The following is a 20,201-nucleotide window of genomic DNA, read 5'->3' as shown; positions in this document are numbered from 1 at the left end:
AACTGTAAGTAAATATGCAATAAACACTTTTATGCAGTTAATAAGAAGAAATCTATAAATTTGTCCTCAGAAAAAGTATTGCCTCTGTCAGATCCTCCTTCATGGATGCCCTCAAATCTGATCTAATTATTTTGAGAGCAGAGAACAACCTCTCTACACTAACTTGTGTTGGTGGCAAAGCAGTAACCACTCGGGCAACATCTCTGACAATGTCAGGATACAGAGGAATCGCTTGTTGCACTGTTATTTTTGATGAACGGTCAAATTTCTCAATTTCTTTTAGTGCACATGAAAAATTCTGCTGAAATGTACTGGCTGTGTTCCTTGATGGGGATGACTCTTCTTCTATGCGGGAACGCTTTGCACGGTCCTTGTGATCCAAATATTTTTCGAAATTAAATTCATCATCATCAGTTGATGATGAGGGTGAAGATGTGGCAGGACGACCAAATTCTTCTTGTTCCTCCTGACTGTTCTGCAACCCTTTCATCCTTACTGCTATTTCAAACAGAGCTTCTTTTCCTTTACTTAGCTGTTGATCATCTAGAAGAATCCGATGCATTGGGTCTACATAAACAGCTGCCAAAAGAATGTTATTTTGTAATAGTAGCTCCTCTCTCCGTTTCATTGATGTAGCAATGCCACTTGCAATTAACCCTCCTCTTTGGGACAGGCGAAACATCAGGTTCTTCCACTCCTTTAAGAAAATACCTGGAGTTAAGTCCTCTGCTTGTAATTTTTTAGTCACTGTAAATGGGTGCTCTAGCAATTTTTCCAGCTCAGTCACCTGATTCCACTGACTTTCATTTAGCGTCAGTTGAGGGTTAGCCATGTCTACAAGAAAGGTTTTCAGTTCAACCAAGCGCTGAATCATTAAGTAAGTACTGCCCCATCGTGTGGCTTGATCAATAATTGCCCCTTTTCCAGCACGTCTCTTCAAAATTGAGTCAACTTTAGGGGTTCTGGCAACAGTAGCCAATTTTCTCACCTTGCCAATCAGTGCAGCAGCATGTCCTTCTTGCAGACTGTCTCTTATAGCCAGCTGTAGCGTATGCACAACACAGCGCATGTGATGAATGAAAGAACATATTGACACAGTTTCAACAAGATCATCTAAACTATCATGTTGCTGTTCATCTGAAGCAACTTCAGTTTGCTCCTCAGTTACAATACTGTGTTCCTCTATTTCAAACATTTCTGTGTCTGTGGACCCAGAATGTTCTTCTAGCTGCTGGTCACCATCATTACTCTCATTAGCTTAATAGTACTTATCATATTTGAAGCATTGTCAGTTACGACAGAAAGAACTTGCTCTTTTTTAAGTCCATAGTCTTGCAGAACCTTTTCCACCAAGACCTGGAGAAACTCACTGGTGTGATGAGCTTTGTTGTCTTTTACTACCAATGTCTTGGTAACTATTTCATTTTTGTCACAAACAAATCGGACATTGATGGCAAAATAGTTCACTCTGTGACGTGTGCAGGCATCCATTTTAAGAAACAGAAAGCGTCCCTTGAGAGTTTTTTTAAGTTCTTCCTTTTGTTTAAAAGCTTCTTCGATTACTAATTTTCTAATACTCTCTCTCTCCAGAGAAACACCAAGCTTGCGGGCCATTTCCCCATTCAGACACATAAAAGCTGGTCGTGAAAATAATGAAATAGGCACACTATCCTTTACAACAAGCTCTATGATCTGTTTTTTAAATGTATCTACTGTCATTGTCACAGTAACTTTGTCACTGACAAAATATCTTGCAACTGATGGCTGCAAAGTTCTCTGCTCCTTTGTTTGGCTGGAAGAGCTGGGCACTGGTTCATTGGTTTGGATGCAGTCTTTCTCATCCACTGCTTTCAGTACTTCTGGATGAAAGCGCTGTAAATGTCTCTTTAGATTAGAAGCTCTGGTAGGAGCATTTTTATCTTTGCCTGAATATGCACTCATCTTGGCTTCACAGCATTTGTTTTCGTCTGGATCATTTGTCATACACTGACAGACATAATGTTTTCTATCTTGAGTGATGGTGAAATGTTCAAATACAGCTGATTTAATGTGATGCTTCTTTGACATTCTCAGGTTTTTAATTCTGCATTCACAATCCAAATGATAGAACATATATATTTGAGTAACATTTATAAAATTCATATGAAAGTTCAATTATGAAATATTAATACATTTTTTTTTAAAGCTGGAGTCGGAATCGGTACATTTCTACCGACTCCAACTCCAACCAAAACTAACTCCGACTCCACGACTCCGACTCCACAGCCCTGGGTAGAGGACCTATTGCTGCTAGTTTATTCAATAGGTCAGTTGTGTCCTGAATGTAGCTAGGTGTATCCTTCACCAGTGGTTTAAGAATACCCTCTATCCATCCAGATACCTGCTCAGTGAGGGTGCCCACACATGAAATAATTGGTCTTCCTGGATTTCCAGATTTGTGGATTTTGGGAAGCATGTAGAATGTCCCTATTCTTGGACTCTCTGGTATCAGGTCATCGCCGACTCTTATGGACTGGTCAGGCAGACAAGAAACCAACTTGTTTAGTTCCTTGTAATATTACTGTGTAGGATCCAACTCCAATTTTCTATAGTAGCGGGTGTCCATCAGTTGCCTGTTTGCTTTCTTCATGTAGTCTGACGTATTCATCATGACTATTGCACCTCCCTTGTCAGCAGGTTTAATGATGATTTCTTTGTTGGTTTTCAGAGACTGTATGGCCTTTCTCTCCTGGGCACTGATGTTGGATGCTTGTCTCCTGTTAGTGTCTATGATTTTGGATTTTGTCAAATGTCTGAAAGAGTCTATGTATTTATCCAAATGAGGGTTGCATCCAGTCTGACCTCTTCTTGGTTGTTAGGATCCCTTTTCCTTCGGTCTGAGTGTTCTTTATAGTGTTATTATAGTGTAATTTAGCATTAGTGCTCATATATTACGGATATAATGTCCTGACATTTTATAGATGCTTTCTAGTTCAGTTTGAACGTTAGGATTAATCCATTATTCACACATTGATTGGAAAATAACTGTTTTCATATACATTGAACCATATAAGCACCAATTGTACCAGACAGTACTTTTTTGTATTAGTATTTATTTTTTTAATGTTTTTTTCTTTATTTATTTTGATCATTAGCTCATTAATTGGGTATTACTGATCCTGTGTTTTAAGGTTCATTTGTGTGTCTACCCACTATATTATTAGAATTAATTTTTACCAATTGTTTGTCAATAATGTTAATAAAGATTGAGTTTTAAATTTATTTGGCATATACTTCTTGTAATTTATAGGTTTAATGGTATTTTGAAAGTGCCTTATGCAATTAGGTCACCCCTTTATAGTTTTTAAAGTTTAAATGTAAATTGGAAGCTCGGTCCAAGCTGTCATCATCAGTGGTGGGACGTGCTAACCAAGTCATGATGGTCTGGATGCCACTACTATTATATGTGTTACATAATTCCCCAGTATGGTTAACTTGGAGGCTTTTTTTTAAGGTTGATCGCGCATTAAGGGATTTAATTTGGGGAAGACAAACTTCGTAAATTAAGCTAAAAACACTGCAAATAAATATAAAAATGGGGGGCCTTGCAGTTCCAAATCCGTGGGTATATTACATGGCAGCTCAACTCCGGCACATTCGTGTGTGGACTGACCCTGAGGGTCGGGGAGCTCAACGTCTTTTACATCAGCATCATTTTAAGTCAAATAAGATGGAGGCACATCTAATTTAAGACCTCTGCTAGTAAAATTCCAACTATGCTGCTAATTCACAAACTTTGGACGGTGAGAAAACTACAAGGCATATATGGGATTTCGCACTTCACCCCATGGCTCCCCGATGTGTACCAATTAGAAGGGTTTAGAAATGGTAGTTTAAAGGGATTGAATAGATTCATTCAGGTGTTAACAGGCCACTCTACTACATTCACTACAATGTGAATTTGGACTACTCCTCTCTGAATGCTATACAGCTCTGGTAAAAATTTAGAGACCTCTTCCAAATGTTCAGTTAGTCTGATTTTTCTCGTTATAGGTATATTTTTTAGTAAAATGTAAATTGTTCTTTTAGTCTACAAATTTCTGACAACATGTCTCCGAATTTCCAAGCAATAAATTTTGTTTTTTTGTTTTGTTTTTTTTCAGAAAAGGAGAAATTGTAAAAAATTTAAAAAAACCTAGTGCTTTCAGACCTCAAATAATGCAAAGAAAACAAGTTCATAATCATTTAGAAACAACAATACTAATGTTTTAACTCAGGAAGAGTTCAGAAATCAATATTTTGTGGAATAACCATGATTGTTAATCCCAGCTTTCATGCTTCTTGGCATGCTTGCCACCAATCTTTCTCACTGCTTCTGGCGCAAAAATTTAAGCAGTTCTTTTTTGTTTGATGGCTTGTGATCCATCATTCTCTTGATTACATTTCAGAGGTTTTCAATGGGGTTCTGGTCTGGAGAATGGGCTGTCCATGACAGGGTTTTGATGTGGTGGTCTCTTAATTTTTGCCAGAGCTGTAAGTACCTCCTACTTTGACATGCATATCAGGCAGAGGGTTTCACTCTAGATAACTATGTGCCTCAAAATATACTACGACAGAGGATAGCCAGCTCACATAGTGCTAGTGTTTTGATCTCATTACTATACAACATGCTGCCAGATCTTGTCCGAACAAAATGCCCTGTGCTCTCAAAAGAAAAATGCATGATTTAAACGGAATTCCCAGCAGAAGATTCACAATATGAGGCAGGTGTAGGTGCTGTGGGCACCATCTGGCATGTGTTCTGGCGGTGTCCTTCTTTTTAGACGTGCATAAAAGTGTCCTCAGCCACAGATTTGTGCACTTCTGAAAAGACGGACAACGCTGAACAGAGGCCGGACTGAATCCAGAGTTACTCTGCTGCCTCATAATAGTGAATGGATCCCTCAGGGATTTAATATGAATCACGTCACTTGGAGATTTAGATGTAAATCCCGGTAAGTGCTCAGCGTAGTGTACAGGATAATTGTGATCCCATATGTTATGTAAAATGTTCCCATTTAAAGCTGAACTCAATCCACACAAAAAAAAAGTCACCACTCAGGTATGTCATCTATCAATGGAAATATAGGGGCCTTACACATTACTGGTAGAACAAAGGCTCTGGAAAAACGACATGGTTCCTCAGCCCAAAAGAAATCCAGAGAGTTCTTTGCTCCCAAATCCAAATGCCCTCTCTACTGAGCTCCACAGTGTGCCTAAATCACATTTAGTGTCCACATGTTTGGCTTTTCCTTATTTACGGGTGCATGTCTCCAGAAGCACGAGCTGGGCACAATGTACTGGCCACACAGCAACATTCATTATGGCTTATTTCTGGAAAACACCCATGGAGTAAAAATTATCACTACACCTGTTGATAAATTCCTAGAGGGGTGTAATTTTCCAAAATGAGGTCACTTGTGGGGGGATTCTGCTTTTTTAACACTTAGAGGTTCTGTATATGGAGTCCACAAACTATTCTAGGAAAATCTGTGCACCAGGAAGCAAATAGCGCTCCGTCCCTCCCGAGTCTCGCCGTGTGGCTAAGCAGTACTGTACAGACACATATGGGGAATTTCTACATTAAGCAGAAATTGTCACAAATTTTGTTGCCATTTTTACCCATTTCCCATTGTGACAATGTAAAATCTGGGGCTAAAACAAAGTTTTTGTGATAAAAATGTCATTATTATTTTTTTTCTTCATTAATCTAGATGGTGATAGTTTCTAAAATGGGGTCACCTGGGGGGGCGGGTCTGCTTTTCTGGCACCTCAGGGGCTCTGCCAATGTGACATGGCACCTGCCAACCATAACAGTAAAATCTGCACAATAATATGGCGCTCCTTCCCTTCTGAGTTTTCTACTGTGCCTGAAAAGTAGTTCCCAATTAGGCCTGTTTCACACTTCAGTTTTTCCTGTCAGTCCAGATCCGCCAAAATAGCGGAAAATGGATCCGCAGGCGGACTGACAGGAACGTGTGTGAGCGGATCGGCGAATGTACGGATCCGCTGATGGTGAAATTTTAAAGAGACATACCGCGTCAATCCTGGAGCAGCATGACGAAATCGGCGCTGGAGCAGATCGGGCGAATCGCGGCAGCAGTAGCAGATGTTGCGGGAGCAGATCGGGCGAATCGCGGGAGCAGCAGCATATCTCGCAGGAGCAGATTGGGCGATGATGCAGGCGGGAGCCGCAGATCGGGCGATGATGCAGGCGGGAGCAGCAGATCGGGCGATGATGCAGGCGGGAGCAGCAGATCGGGCGATGATGCAGGCGGGAGCAGCAGATCGGGCGATGATGCAGGCGGGAGCAGCAGATCAGGCGATGATGCAGGCGGGAGCAGCAGATCGGGCGATGATGCAGGCGGGAGCAGCAGAGCAGTTACCGACTCAGGTGATATGGCGACGAGAGAGAGATTTTTTCATCCGGCACTTAGAGAGAATTGCGGGTTAAATCAATGTCTGCCGGATCCGTAGGCCAAAAAAAGTTGCATGGTCCGTTCTGAAATCTTTGCGGACGCCCAAATTTTGGCGGATCCGCAAAAATACGGACGCAACGGACCAACATCAGTCAAAATACGCCGATAATGAAAGTCAATGGGGAAAAATGGCGGATCCGTTTTTTTCCCAATTCGGCGGATCTTGACTGATTGTCAAAAACGGAAGTGTGAAACAGGCCTTACATGTAGAGTAATGGCACACTCAGGAGTATTGCAAAACAAATTAAACCTTTTTGTTTTCTCCTATTATCCTTTCTGAAAATTAAAAACTTGGAGCCAAAGCAACATTTTAATGGGAAAAATGGTGATTTTTAATTTACTCAGCCCAATGTTATCCAATTCTGTAGATCTCCTGAGGGTTAAAAAATGCTCTGAACACTAGATGAATTCCTCGAGAAGTGTAGTTTCCAGTGGCGTAACTTGAAACTCATGGGCCCCGATGCGAAAGCTCCAACGGGGCCCCCAAATATTTTAAATCTTTAATGGCAATCGTCTTTTTCTATAGGCCAGAGGGACATTTAGGGCCCCCTAGGCACCAGGGCCCGGGTGCGATTGCAACCCCTACACCTGTTGTAGTTACACCACTGGTAGTTCACAAATTTGGGTAACTTGTGGGGACTTTTGGAGTTTTGTCATGTCGGAATTTTCAAATATGACATGGCATCCGCAACCTATTCCAAACCAAAATTCAGATGGTGCTCCTTCCCTTATGAGCTTTGCCTTGTGCCTCAACAGTAGTTTTCCCCCACATACGGGGCATCTGCATACTCAGGAGAAATTGCACAAAAAATTGCATTGTCCAATTACTCCTGCTTTTCTTGTGAAAATTTAAAATTTGGGACTGAAGCAACATTTTGGTGAAAAAAAATGTAAATTTTTAATTTTCACACCCCAGTGTTATAACATTCACTTGGGAACTAGATAAAATTATTTGAACTACCTGTGTTATGCCGAGATGAATGCGTTGAGGGGTATAGTTACCAAAATGGGGTCACATGAGGGAGTTATTACTGGTTTTGGCATGTCAGGGGCTCTTTAAATGTAACATGGCGTTCAGAATCTTTTCCAGCCAAAATTTTGCTCAAGAAATCAAATGGCGCTCCTTTCCTTCTGAACCCTGCCGTGCATCCAAGCAGTAGTTTATGAACACATTTGGGGTATTGGTCTAGTCTGGAGTAATTGCACAACAAATTAAACGGTCCATTTTCTCCTGGTACTTTGAAAATGAAAAATTTAGAGCTACAATAACTAACATTCTTGTGAAAGTTTTCTTTAATTTTCATATCCCAAAGTTATTAAATTCTATGAACCACCTGTGGGTTCAATTTGCTCACCACACACAAATTCCTTTAGGGGTGTAGTTTTCAAAATGGGTTCACTTGTGGGGGTTTCTACTCTTTTGGCACATCTGAGGATCAACATATGTGACATGGTATTCGAAATCTATTCAAGACAAAATGGTGCTCCAAAATTCAAATAGGTGCCTTTCCTTCTGCACCCTTATAATGAGCCCAAATAATAGTTTCCCACTACATATGAGCGATCGTGGTGCTCAGGAGAAATTGCACAATAAATTGCATGGTCCATTTTCTCCATGTTACCCTTGTAAAAATGAAAAATTTACGACAGTGTAAATATTCCTGTTAGTGGTATAAGGAGAGCACAGTGCCAAACACATAATGTATGTCACATGCACCTAATACACCACAACAACTAGAACTAGGTCACACATCAAAGCAAAGAGCCACAAAACCACAAGGTGCATCACAGTGGTACTTTAGGCCAAGGCCAGCAGACTCAGTCATAACCACAGTGGCATAGAGGGTGCCATAATAACACCCAAAAATCATTAAAGCAATGCAATAGTACCAAACCATAACAAATGATCCTTGATTCAAGAATCATCATATATAGTGTAAAACCAGTGTTCTCGCCCAAGACATCTTGGATTTGAACATGTTCCAGTTATCTCCTCGAGTTATGCTGGATGAGCACAGATCGACCTAGGAAAATGCTAGTATTTCTCCTGTAAATACTCGCTGTCATTGTTATCCTGACAGGCAATTTATTAGACTCAGTTCTGATCTTGTAATCTGTTGGACATGGCACACAGCCTGAGGCCATTGGTAGCCTCCAGTTGGCAAAGCAATTCCTCAACATCCCAGGATCATGTTGAGGGGGAAACAATGGACTGACAGATGGGCCACTCTCTCTCTGTCAAATTTATAATTAGGATTTACCCTCTTAATGTATCTTTAGTTCTATTTCAGTTTCTTTCTAAGGTTTCCTATCATGCCTTTAGGCGTGTTCTGGACATGATTACGGTAGCTGGAGCTTGACTGCTCCTGGATGTAGGGCCACCTATGTGACTAGTCTATCTCATTGGCATACGGTACTGAAATATTAAAACTCCACTATACACTAAAGGCATGATATGAAGCTTGCTATGAGAGTGAAATGGCATTGCTTGTACATTAAGGGGGTAATTTCTGATGACCGGTTTCCTTTAAGTACTGTCTGCTGTCTAATCTCTGCCACCCCTGACTTGTGCCAATGTCACCAGTTTATCAGTGTTATTCATTTTACCCGTCATTGTGTTAATGTTATGGCATGTAGTTGTCTTCCTTATTACTGGTACTTTCGCTGACGAGGATCTTCATTGTGAGCTCCATCAAATAAATGTAGTAATCTCTTGTGCTGTAGAAAAAATTCACATCCAATCTATCTTTTATCCTTATAGGAAATCCTTGTGAGAATAACAGTTTATCACTAAGTTTTAAAGAAGAAGAAGTCAGGAAGCAGTCTAATGGAGAAAACCTCATTACCCTTCATGGAGCTCCTGGACTTCACAGTACTTCACTGTCTTATAATCCTCCTAATCATGAGGAACCCTCTCCTGAGCAATCTCACATTGTTACCACAATTCCAGGTGACAAAGTGGATACAAGATTTCAGTGTGACAAGCAGCTTGAAAAAATCTCAGATGTTTTATCACAGAGAAAGCACAAAGGAGAGAAGCCATACTCCTGTTCAGAATGTGGTAAAAGCTTTACAAATAAATCAAAATGTGTTAGACATGGGAGAATTCACACAGGAGAGAAGCCATACTCCTGTTCAGAATGTGGGAAATGCTTTACAAAGAAATCAACATTTGTTATACATGAGAGAAGTCACACAGGAGAAAAGCCATTTTCATGTCTGGAATGTGAAAAATGCTTTACAGATAAAGGGAGTCTTATTAGACATCAAAAAATTCACAGAGGAGAAAAGCCATTTTCATGTTCAGAATGTGGGAAATCTTTTATATATAAATCAATTCTAACTACACATGAGAGAATTCACACAGGAGAAAAGCCATTTTCATGTTCAGAATGTGGGAAATGCTTTACACATAAAGGACATCTTATTAGACATCAGAAAATTCACACAGGAGAAAAGTCATGTTCAGAATGTGGGAAATCCTTCACAGATAAAGAGAGTCTTATCAGACATCATAAAATTCACACAGGAGAGAAGCCGTATTCATGTTCATTATGTGGGAAATATTTTTTAAATAAATCACACCTTGCTACGCATGAGAGAATGCATACAGGAGAAAATCCATTTTCTTGTTCAGAATGTGGGAAATCTTTTATATATAAATCCATTCTTACTACACATGAGAAAATTCACACAGGAGAAAAGCCATTTTCATGTTCAGAATGTGGGAAATGTTTTAGAGGTAAAGCAGATCTTGTTAAACATCTAAGAATTCACACAGGAGAAAAACCTTTTTCATGTTTGCAATGTGGAAAGTGCTTTACAGAGAAATCACAACTTGTTAAACATCAGAAAATCCACACAGGAGAGAAGCCGTATTCATGTTCAGAATGTGGGAAGTCCTTCACAGTTAAAGGGAATCTTATTATACATCAGAGAATTCATACAGGGGAGAAGCCGTATTCATGTTCAGAATGTGATAAATGTTTTAGAGAAAAAACATATCTTGATAAACATCAAAAAATTCACACAGGGGAGAAACCGTTTTCTTGTGTACAATGTGGAAAAAGCTTTAGAGATAAATCAAAACTTCATGGACATCAGAAAATTCACACAAGATAAAAGCCGTAATGTTCACTCTGTGAGAAGTGCTTTACAAAAAAATGAAGTCTTGTAAGCCATGAGAGAATTCGCATAGGAGAGAAGTCATATTCATGTCCAGAATGTGGGGAATGCTTTCCAGATAAAAGGAATCTTATTAAACATCAGAGAATCCACACAGGAGAGAAGCCGTATTCATGTTCACACTGAGAAATGCTACACAAAAAAATCAAGTCTTGTGAGCCACGAGAGAAGTCACACATAGAAACATGTTCAGAATGGTGGAAATCTTTCATACATAAATCATATCTTGTAAAACAGGAGAGAAGGCATGCAGGAACGAAACTGTAATTATGTTCTGTTATATAAATGTTAATAAACCTTTATCTGCATACATTATTACTCCCTTTGAAAAATATGATTTTTTTTAATATCTCACTGAACACAGGAACAATTTGTAAAATTCTGCCAATACTGAATTTCATAGAACATTTTTGTAATGAAACATAAAATGTTAATAATATAACTCATTTGTTTTTTTTTTATTGATGAGAATATACAACAATGTAAATCTTCCGTTCAACATTAATAAGTTCATGGTTACATAGTAGACTATCACATTGTTACTATCTGTTAAATTTGAAGACTGTCCAGTTATATAAACATCTCCATCTGTTTTTTTATTATCATATATATATATATATATATATATATATATACACACACATACATACATACAGTGGGTTCAGAAAGTATTCAGACCCATTTAAATTTTTCACCCTTTATTTCATTGCAGCCATTTGGTAAATTCAAAAAAGTTCATTTTTGTTCTCATTAATGTACACTCTGCACCCCGTCTTGACGGAAAAAAAACAAATGTAGAATTTTTTTGCAAATTAATTAAAAAAGAAAAACTGAAATATCCCATGGTCATAAGTATTCAGCCCCTTTGCTCAGTATTGAGTAGAAGCACCCTTTTGAGCTAGTACAGCCAGGTACGGACTAGGACTGAAATTCTGCCCTGGCATTTGGAATCACACAGGCCCATGTTGTTCTTGTCCCCAAGAACCAGATGGATATATTATTAATATCCTGGATGGAGGAAAGGAAAATTTTCTACAAGACCAATATTTCTAATGATACCCATGGCCTGCTGGTGTAAGTGACGGAGTCAGCAACTTTGTGCTCCATCACAACTCTTAAAAGTATGGGTGTCTTGAGAACACCGATTTTGTTAACAATGTAGTAGATGAGGCCACTGTGCTCTTAGGAACCTTGAGTGCTGGAGAAATTCTTTTGTAACCTTGGTCAGATCTGTGCCTTGCCACAATTCTGTCTCTGAGCTCCTTGGCCAGTTCCTTTGACCTCATGATTCTCATTTGGTGTGACATGCACTGTGAGCTCTTATATAGACAGGTGTGCGCCTTTACAAATCAAGTGCTATCAGTTTAATTAAACACAGCTGGACTCCAATGAAGGAGTAGAGCCATCTCAAGGAGGATCACGAGGAAATGGACAGCATGTGACTGAAATATGAGTGTGTGAGCAAAGGGGCTGAATACTTATGACCATGGGATAGTTCAGTTTTTCTTAATAAAATTGCAAAAATTTCTACATTTCTTTTTTTTCAGTCATGATGGGGTGCAGGGTGTACATTAATGAGAAAAAAATGAACTTTTTTTAAATTTACCAAATGGCTGCAATGAAACAAAGAGTGAAAAATTTAAAAGGGTCTGAAAACTTTCCGAACCCACTGTGTCTGTGTGTATATATATAATAACTCTCCCCAATCCCCCAGATATCAACCAGAGCATACCAAGTATATATATATATATATATATATATATATATATATTGCAGTATATCACATATATTCTAAATTGACTGCCATTCATGAGTTGGCCTTGACCCTTATGACCATTAATCGGGAACAGTGTAATCTTCTAAAATGGAACCATTAACTGCCATAACCTCTCTCTCAGCAATGCACCAGACGGTTGGCCCGGAACATTCAACCAAAATTCAAACTAGACCCAATTTCGGCTTGCTCTTAGCAACCAATACCCCTGATCCCCACTATTCAATATATTTGTGAATTGAGTACCTGACTAGATAAGCTTTACATCCATTTAGTGTCACCATCATTATGGCTCTTTACGGTCACATGTTTTTTTCTTCACAGTGGTGCTTTCTTTATTTTTGCAGGGTCTATTAGGGTCAGTGAGGGCGAGCAGACATCTCGGTGGGTGGGGTTCCATATCACAGCAAGGTAGGGTAACCACTAGGTCGTAAGTAGGGCCAGTATCCCTATTGCTCATGTGTGTCTCCTCTCTGCTCTTTCATGTAGAATCACCCATTTTTAATTATCTGTGAATTATAGCTGTTGTGTATAGAGTGGGCGGATCTTTTTTTAGTGATGTTTAATATGCAAATTAGCCTGTACTAGTCCCAGCCTCTCCTGCTGTAATTACACTCTTGTAGGAATTTTTTTTTTTTTTTTTTATAAGGCAAAAGGGGGTCAAATATTAATGAGAATCAACTAGAGTAAAAAAAATAAAAAAAACTTTCTGCAATTAACTTAAAAGTAAATGTTTGTATATACAAAATCCTTCAAAAGGGCACAATAAATGGGTTAATTGTAATATCAGGAACAATAATATACAAAAGCTGAATGTCCTAGATAGGCCCTGCTCACCTAGCGATCAGCTTCTGTGTATTGTTCCTCATATTACAATTAACCCATTTATAGTCCCCTTTTTATAAGGTTTCGCATATACATATATACTGAATCCCCGTGACGCTGCTCGCAAGCACATGATCACCAGAGCTCCTCCTCCGCAGGCGATCAGTTCTGATGAAGGTCTCCAGCAGGATCGAAAACGATCAACAATAATGAATGCAAATGTAGAATAAATGGAACTTAATGCTCCAAGAAATGACCGTCTGATGCCAAATGTGATGTTATACTGTACGGGCCGCACACGCTACTGGGACGCCATACCCTACACTGCACCAGCGCCATATATTACCCTATACTGTATGGGCCGCACACCCTACTGGGGTACCACACCCTACACTGAACCAGCGCCATACATTACCCTATACTGTATGGGCCGCACACTCTACTGGGAAGCCACATCCTACACTGCACCAACGCCATATATTACCCTATACTGTACGGGCCGCATACCCTACAGGGGCGCCACATCCTACACTGCGCCAGCACCATATATTACCCTATACTGTAAGGGCCGCTCACCCTACTGGGGCGCCACATCCTACAATTAAACAGCACCATATATTACCCTATACTGTACGGGCCGCACACCCTGCTGGGGCGCCACACCCTACACTGCACCAGCGCCATATATTACCCTATACTGTGCGGGTTGCATACCCTTCTGGGGCACCACACCCTACACTGCACCAGCGCCATATATTACCCTATACTGTATGGGCCGCACACCCTACTGGGGCGCCACACCCTTCACTGCAACAGTGCCATATATTACCCTATACTGTATGGACCGCACACCCTGCTGGGGCGCCACGTCCTACACTGCACCAGCGCCATATATTACCCTATACTGTACGGGCCGCACTCCCTACTTGGGCGCCACATCCTACAATTCAACAGCGCCATATATTACTCTATACTGTACGGGCCGCGCACCCTGCTGGGACGCCACATCTTACACTGCACCAGTGCCATATATTACCCTATACTGTACGGGCCGCACACCCTGCTGGAACGCCACATTCTACACTGCACCAGCGCCATATATTACCCTATACTGTATGGGCCGCACACACTACTGGGACGCCATACCCTACACTGCAACAGCGCCATATATTACCCTATACTGTACGGGCTGCACACCCTGCTGGGGCGCCACATCCTACACTGTACCAGCGCCATATATTACCATATACTGTATGGGCCGCACACCCTGCTGGGACGCCACATCCTACACTGCACCAGCACCATATATTACCCTATACTGTATGGGCCGCACACCCTGCTGGGACGCCACATCCTACACTGCACCAGCAACATATATTACCCTGTACTGTATGGGCCGCACACCCTGCTGGGACGCCACACCCTACACTGCACCAGCGCCATATATTACCCTATACTGTATGGGCCGCACACCCTGCTGGGACGCCACATCCTACACTGCACCAGCTCCATATATTACCCTATACTGTATGGGCCACACACCCTGCTGGGACGCCACATCCTACACTGCACCATCTCCATATATTACCCTATACTGTATGGGCCACACCCTGCTGGGACGCCACATCCTACACTGCACCAGCGCCATATATTACCCTATACTGTATGGGCCGCACACCCTGCTGGGACGCCACACCCTACACTGCACCAGCGCCATATATTACCCTATACTGTATGGGCCGCACACTGCTGGGACGCCACATCCTACACTGCACCAGCGCCATATATTACCCTATACTGTATGGGCTGAACACCCTGCTGGGACGCCACATCCTACACTTCACCAGCGCCATATATTACCCTATACTGTATGGGCCGCACACCCTGCTGGGACGCCACATCCTACACTGCACCAGCTCCATATATTACCCTATACTGTATGGGCCGCACACCCTGCTGGGACGCCACATCCTACACTGCACCAGCGCCATATATTACCCTATACTGTATGGGCCGCACACCCTGCTGGGACGCCACATCCTACACTGCACCAGCGCCATATATTACCTTATACTGTATGGGCCGCACACACTGCTGGGACGCCACACCCTACACTGCACCAGCGCCATATATTACCCTATACTGTATAGGCCGCACACCCTGCTGGGACGCCACATCCTACACTTCACCAGCGCCATATATTACCCTATACTGTATGGGCCGCACACCCTGCTGGGACGCCACATCCTACACTGCACTAGCTCCATATATTACCCTATACTGTATGGGCCGCACACCCTGCTGGGACGCCACATCCTACACTGCACCAGCGCCATATATTACCCTATACTGTATGGGCCGCACACCCTGCTGGGACGCCACATCCTACACTGCACCAGCGCCATATATTACCTTATACTGTATGGGCCGCACACACTGCTGGGACGCCACACCCTACACTGCACCAGCGCCATATATTACCCTATACTGTATAGGCCGCACACCCTGCTGGGGCGCCACATCCTACACTGCACCAGCGCCATATATTACCCTATACTGTATGGGCCGCACACCCTACTGGGGCGCCACACCCTACACTGCACCAGCGCCATATATTACCCTATACTGTATAGGCTGCACACCCTGCTGGGGCGCCACACCCTACACTGCACCAGCGCCATATATTACCCTATACTGTATAGGCTGCACACCCTGCTGAGGCGCCACATCCTACACTGCACCAGCGCCATATATTACCCTATACTGTATGGGCTGAACACCCTGCTGGGACGCCACATCCTACACTTCACCAGCGCCATATATTACCCTATACTGTATGGGCCGCACACCCTGCTGGGACGCCACATCCTACACTGCACTAGCTCCATATATTACCCTATACTGTATGGGCCGCACACCCTGCTGGGACGCCACACCCTACACTGCACCAGCGCCATATATTACCCTATACTGTATGGGCCGCACACACTGCTGGGACGCCACATCCTACACTGCACCAGCGCCATATATTACCCTATACTGTATGGGCTGAACACCCTGCTGGGACGCCACATCCTACACTTCACCAGCGCCATATATTACCCTATACTGTATGGGCCGCACACCCTGCTGGGACGCCACATCCTACACTGCACTAGCTCCATATATTACCCTATACTGTATGGGCCGCACACCCTGCTGGGACGCCACATCCTACACTGCACCAGCGCCATATATTACCCTATACTGTATGGGCCGCACACCCTGCTGGGACGCCACATCCTACACTGCACCAGCGCCATATATTACCCTATACTGTATGGGCCGCACACACTGCTGGGACGCCACACCCTACACTGCACCAGCGCCATATATTACCCTATACTGTACGGGCCGCACACCCTGCTGGGACGCCACATCCTACACTGCACCAGCGCCATATATTACCTTATACTGTATGGGCCGCACACACTGCTGGGACGCCACACCCTACACTGCACCAGCGCCATATATTACCCTATACTGTACGGGCCGCACACCCTGCTGGGACGCCACATCCTACACTGCACCAGCGCCATATATTACCCTATACTGTATGGGCCGCACACACTGCTGGGACGCCACACCCTACACTGCACCAGCGCCATATATTACCCTATACTGTACGGGCCGCACACCCTGCTGGGACGCCACACCCTACACTGCACCAGCGCCATATATTACCCTATACTGTACGGGCCGCACACCCTGCTGGGACGCCACACCCTACACTGCACCAGCGCCATATATTACCCTATACTGTACGGGCCGCACACACTGCTGGGACGCCACATCCTACACTGCACCAGCGCCATATATTACCTTATACTGTATGGGCCGCACACACTGCTGGGACGCCACACCCTACACTGCACCAGCGCCATATATTACCCTATACTGTATAGGCCGCACACCCTGCTGGGGCGCCACATACTACACTGCACCAGCGCCATATATTACCCTATACTGTATGGGCCGCACACCCTACTGGGGCGCCACACCCTACACTGCACCAGCGCCATATATTACCCTATACTGTATAGGCTGCACACCCTGCTGGGGCGCCACACCCTACACTGCACCAGCGCCATATATTACCCTATACTGTATGGGCCGCACACACTGCTGGGACGCCACATCCTACACTGCACCAGCGCCATATATTACCCTATACTGTATAGGCTGCACACCCTGCTGGGACGCCACACCTTACACTGCACCAGCGCCATATATTACCCTATACTGTATAGGCTGCACACACTGCTGGGACGCCACACCCTACACTGCACCAGCACCATATATTACCCTATACTGTATGGGCCGCACATCCTGCTGGGACGCCACATCCTACACTGCACCAGCGCCATATATTACCCTATACTGTATGGGCCGCACACCCTGCTGGGACGCCACATCCTACACTGCACCAGCGCCATATATTACCCTATACTGTATGGGCCGCACACACTGCTGGGACGCCACACCCTACACTGCACCAGCGCCATATATTACCCTATACTGTACGGGCCGCACACCCTGCTGGGACGCCACATCCTACACTGCACCAGCGCCATATATTACCTTATACTGTATGGGCCGCACACACTGCTGGGACGCCACACCCTACACTGCACCAGCGCCATATATTACCCTATACTGTACGGGCCGCACACCCTGCTGGGACGCCACATCCTACACTGCACCAGCGCCATATATTACCCTATACTGTATGGGCCGCACACACTGCTGGGACGCCACACCCTACACTGCACCAGCGCCATATATTACCCTATACTGTACGGGCCGCACACCCTGCTGGGACGCCACACCCTACACTGCACCAGCGCCATATATTACCCTATACTGTACGGGCCGCACACCCTGCTGGGACGCCACACCCTACACTGCACCAGCGCCATATATTACCCTATACTGTACGGGCCGCACACACTGCTGGGACGCCACATCCTACACTGCACCAGCGCCATATATTACCTTATACTGTATGGGCCGCACACACTGCTGGGACGCCACACCCTACACTGCACCAGCGCCATATATTACACTATACTGTATAGGCCGCACACCCTGCTGGGGCGCCACATACTACACTGCACCAGCGCCATATATTACCCTATACTGTATGGGCCGCACACCCTACTGGGGCGCCACACCCTACACTGCACCAGCGCCATATATTACCCTATACTGTATAGGCTGCACACCCTGCTGGGGCGCCACACCCTACACTGCACCAGCGCCATATATTACCCTATACTGTATGGGCCGCACACACTGCTGGGACGCCACATCCTACACTGCACCAGCGCCATATATTACCCTATACTGTATAGGCTGCACACCCTGCTGGGACGCCACACCTTACACTGCACCAGCGCCATATATTACCCTATACTGTATAGGCTGCACACACTGCTGGGACGCCACATCCTACACTGCACCAGCGCCATATATTACCCTATACTGTATGGGCCGCACATCCTACACTGCACCAGCGCCATATATTACCCTATACTGTATGGGCCGCACACCCTGCTGGGACGCCACACCCTACACTGCACCAGCGCCATATATTACCCTATACTGTATGGGCCGCACACCCTACACTGCACCAGCGCCATATATTACCCTATACTGTATGGGCCGCACACACTGCTGGGACGCCACACCCTACACTGCACCAGCGCCATATATTACCCTATACTGTATAGGCTGCACACCCTGCTGGGACGCCACACCTTACACTGCACCAGCGCCATATATTACCCTATACTGTATGGGCCGCACACACTGCTGGGACGCCACACCCTACACTGCACCAGCGCCATATATTACCCTATACTGTATAGGCTGCACACCCTGCTGGGACGCCACACCTTACACTGCACCAGCGCCATATATTACCCTATACTGTATGGGCCGCACACACTGCTGGGACGCCACACCCTACACTGCACCAGCGCCATATATTACCCTATACTGTATGGGCCGCACATCCTACACTGCACCAGCGCCATATATTACCCTATACTGTATAGGCTGCACACACTGCTGGGACGCCACACCCTACACTGCACCAGCGCCATATATTACCCTATACTGTATGGGCCGCACATCCTACACTGCACCAGCGCCATATATTACCCTATACTGTACGGGCCGCACACCCTGCTGGGACGCCACACCCTACACTGCACCAGCGCCATATATTACCCTATACTGTATGGGCCGCACACCCTGCTGGGACGCCACACCCTACACTGCACCAGCGCCATATATTACCCTATACTGTATGGGCCGCACATCCTACACTGCACCAGCGCCATATATTACCCTATACTGTATGGGCCGCACACACTGCTGGGACGCCACACCCTACACTGCACCAGCGCCATATATTACCCTATACTGTATGGGCCGCACATCCTACACTGCACCAGCGCCATATATTACCCTATACTGTATGGGCCGCACACACTGCTGGGGTACCACACCCTACACTGCACCAGCGCCATATATTACCCTATACTGTATGGGCCGCATACCCTGCTGGGACGCCACACCCTACACTGCACCAGCGCCATATATTACCCTATACTGTATGGGCCGCACACCCTGCTGGGACGCCACACCCTACACTGCACCAGCGCCATATATTACCCTATACTGTATGGGCCGCACACCCTGCTGGGACGCCACATCCTACACTGCACCAGCACCATATATTACCCTATACTGCTCACTGTGACTAGAGTCAGCATGTAACCAGGGCTGCAGCCATGCTCTGTGTGACTTGCTGGGAGTTGTAGTGCTGTGTACACCCAGCAGGAGGAGGAGTCGGCAGCAATCAGAATCACCTC

At 44.5% G+C, this 20,201-nt stretch overlaps 1 pseudogene; it reads left to right on the top strand.

The window, feature by feature from the left end:
• Positions 1 to 20,201, top strand: part of LOC141073053 (uncharacterized) — a 59,700-nt pseudogene that overhangs the window by 9,488 nt on the left and 30,011 nt on the right.

Source organism: Dendrobates tinctorius, unplaced genomic scaffold (genome assembly GCF_039654945.1).
Source record: "Dendrobates tinctorius isolate UK_male_01 unplaced genomic scaffold, ASM3965494v1 ptg000296l, whole genome shotgun sequence".
Lineage (NCBI taxonomy): Eukaryota > Metazoa > Chordata > Amphibia > Anura > Dendrobatidae > Dendrobates > Dendrobates tinctorius.
The sequence above is the reverse complement of the archived record's forward strand: the minus strand, read 5'-3'. Positions and strand labels throughout refer to the sequence as shown.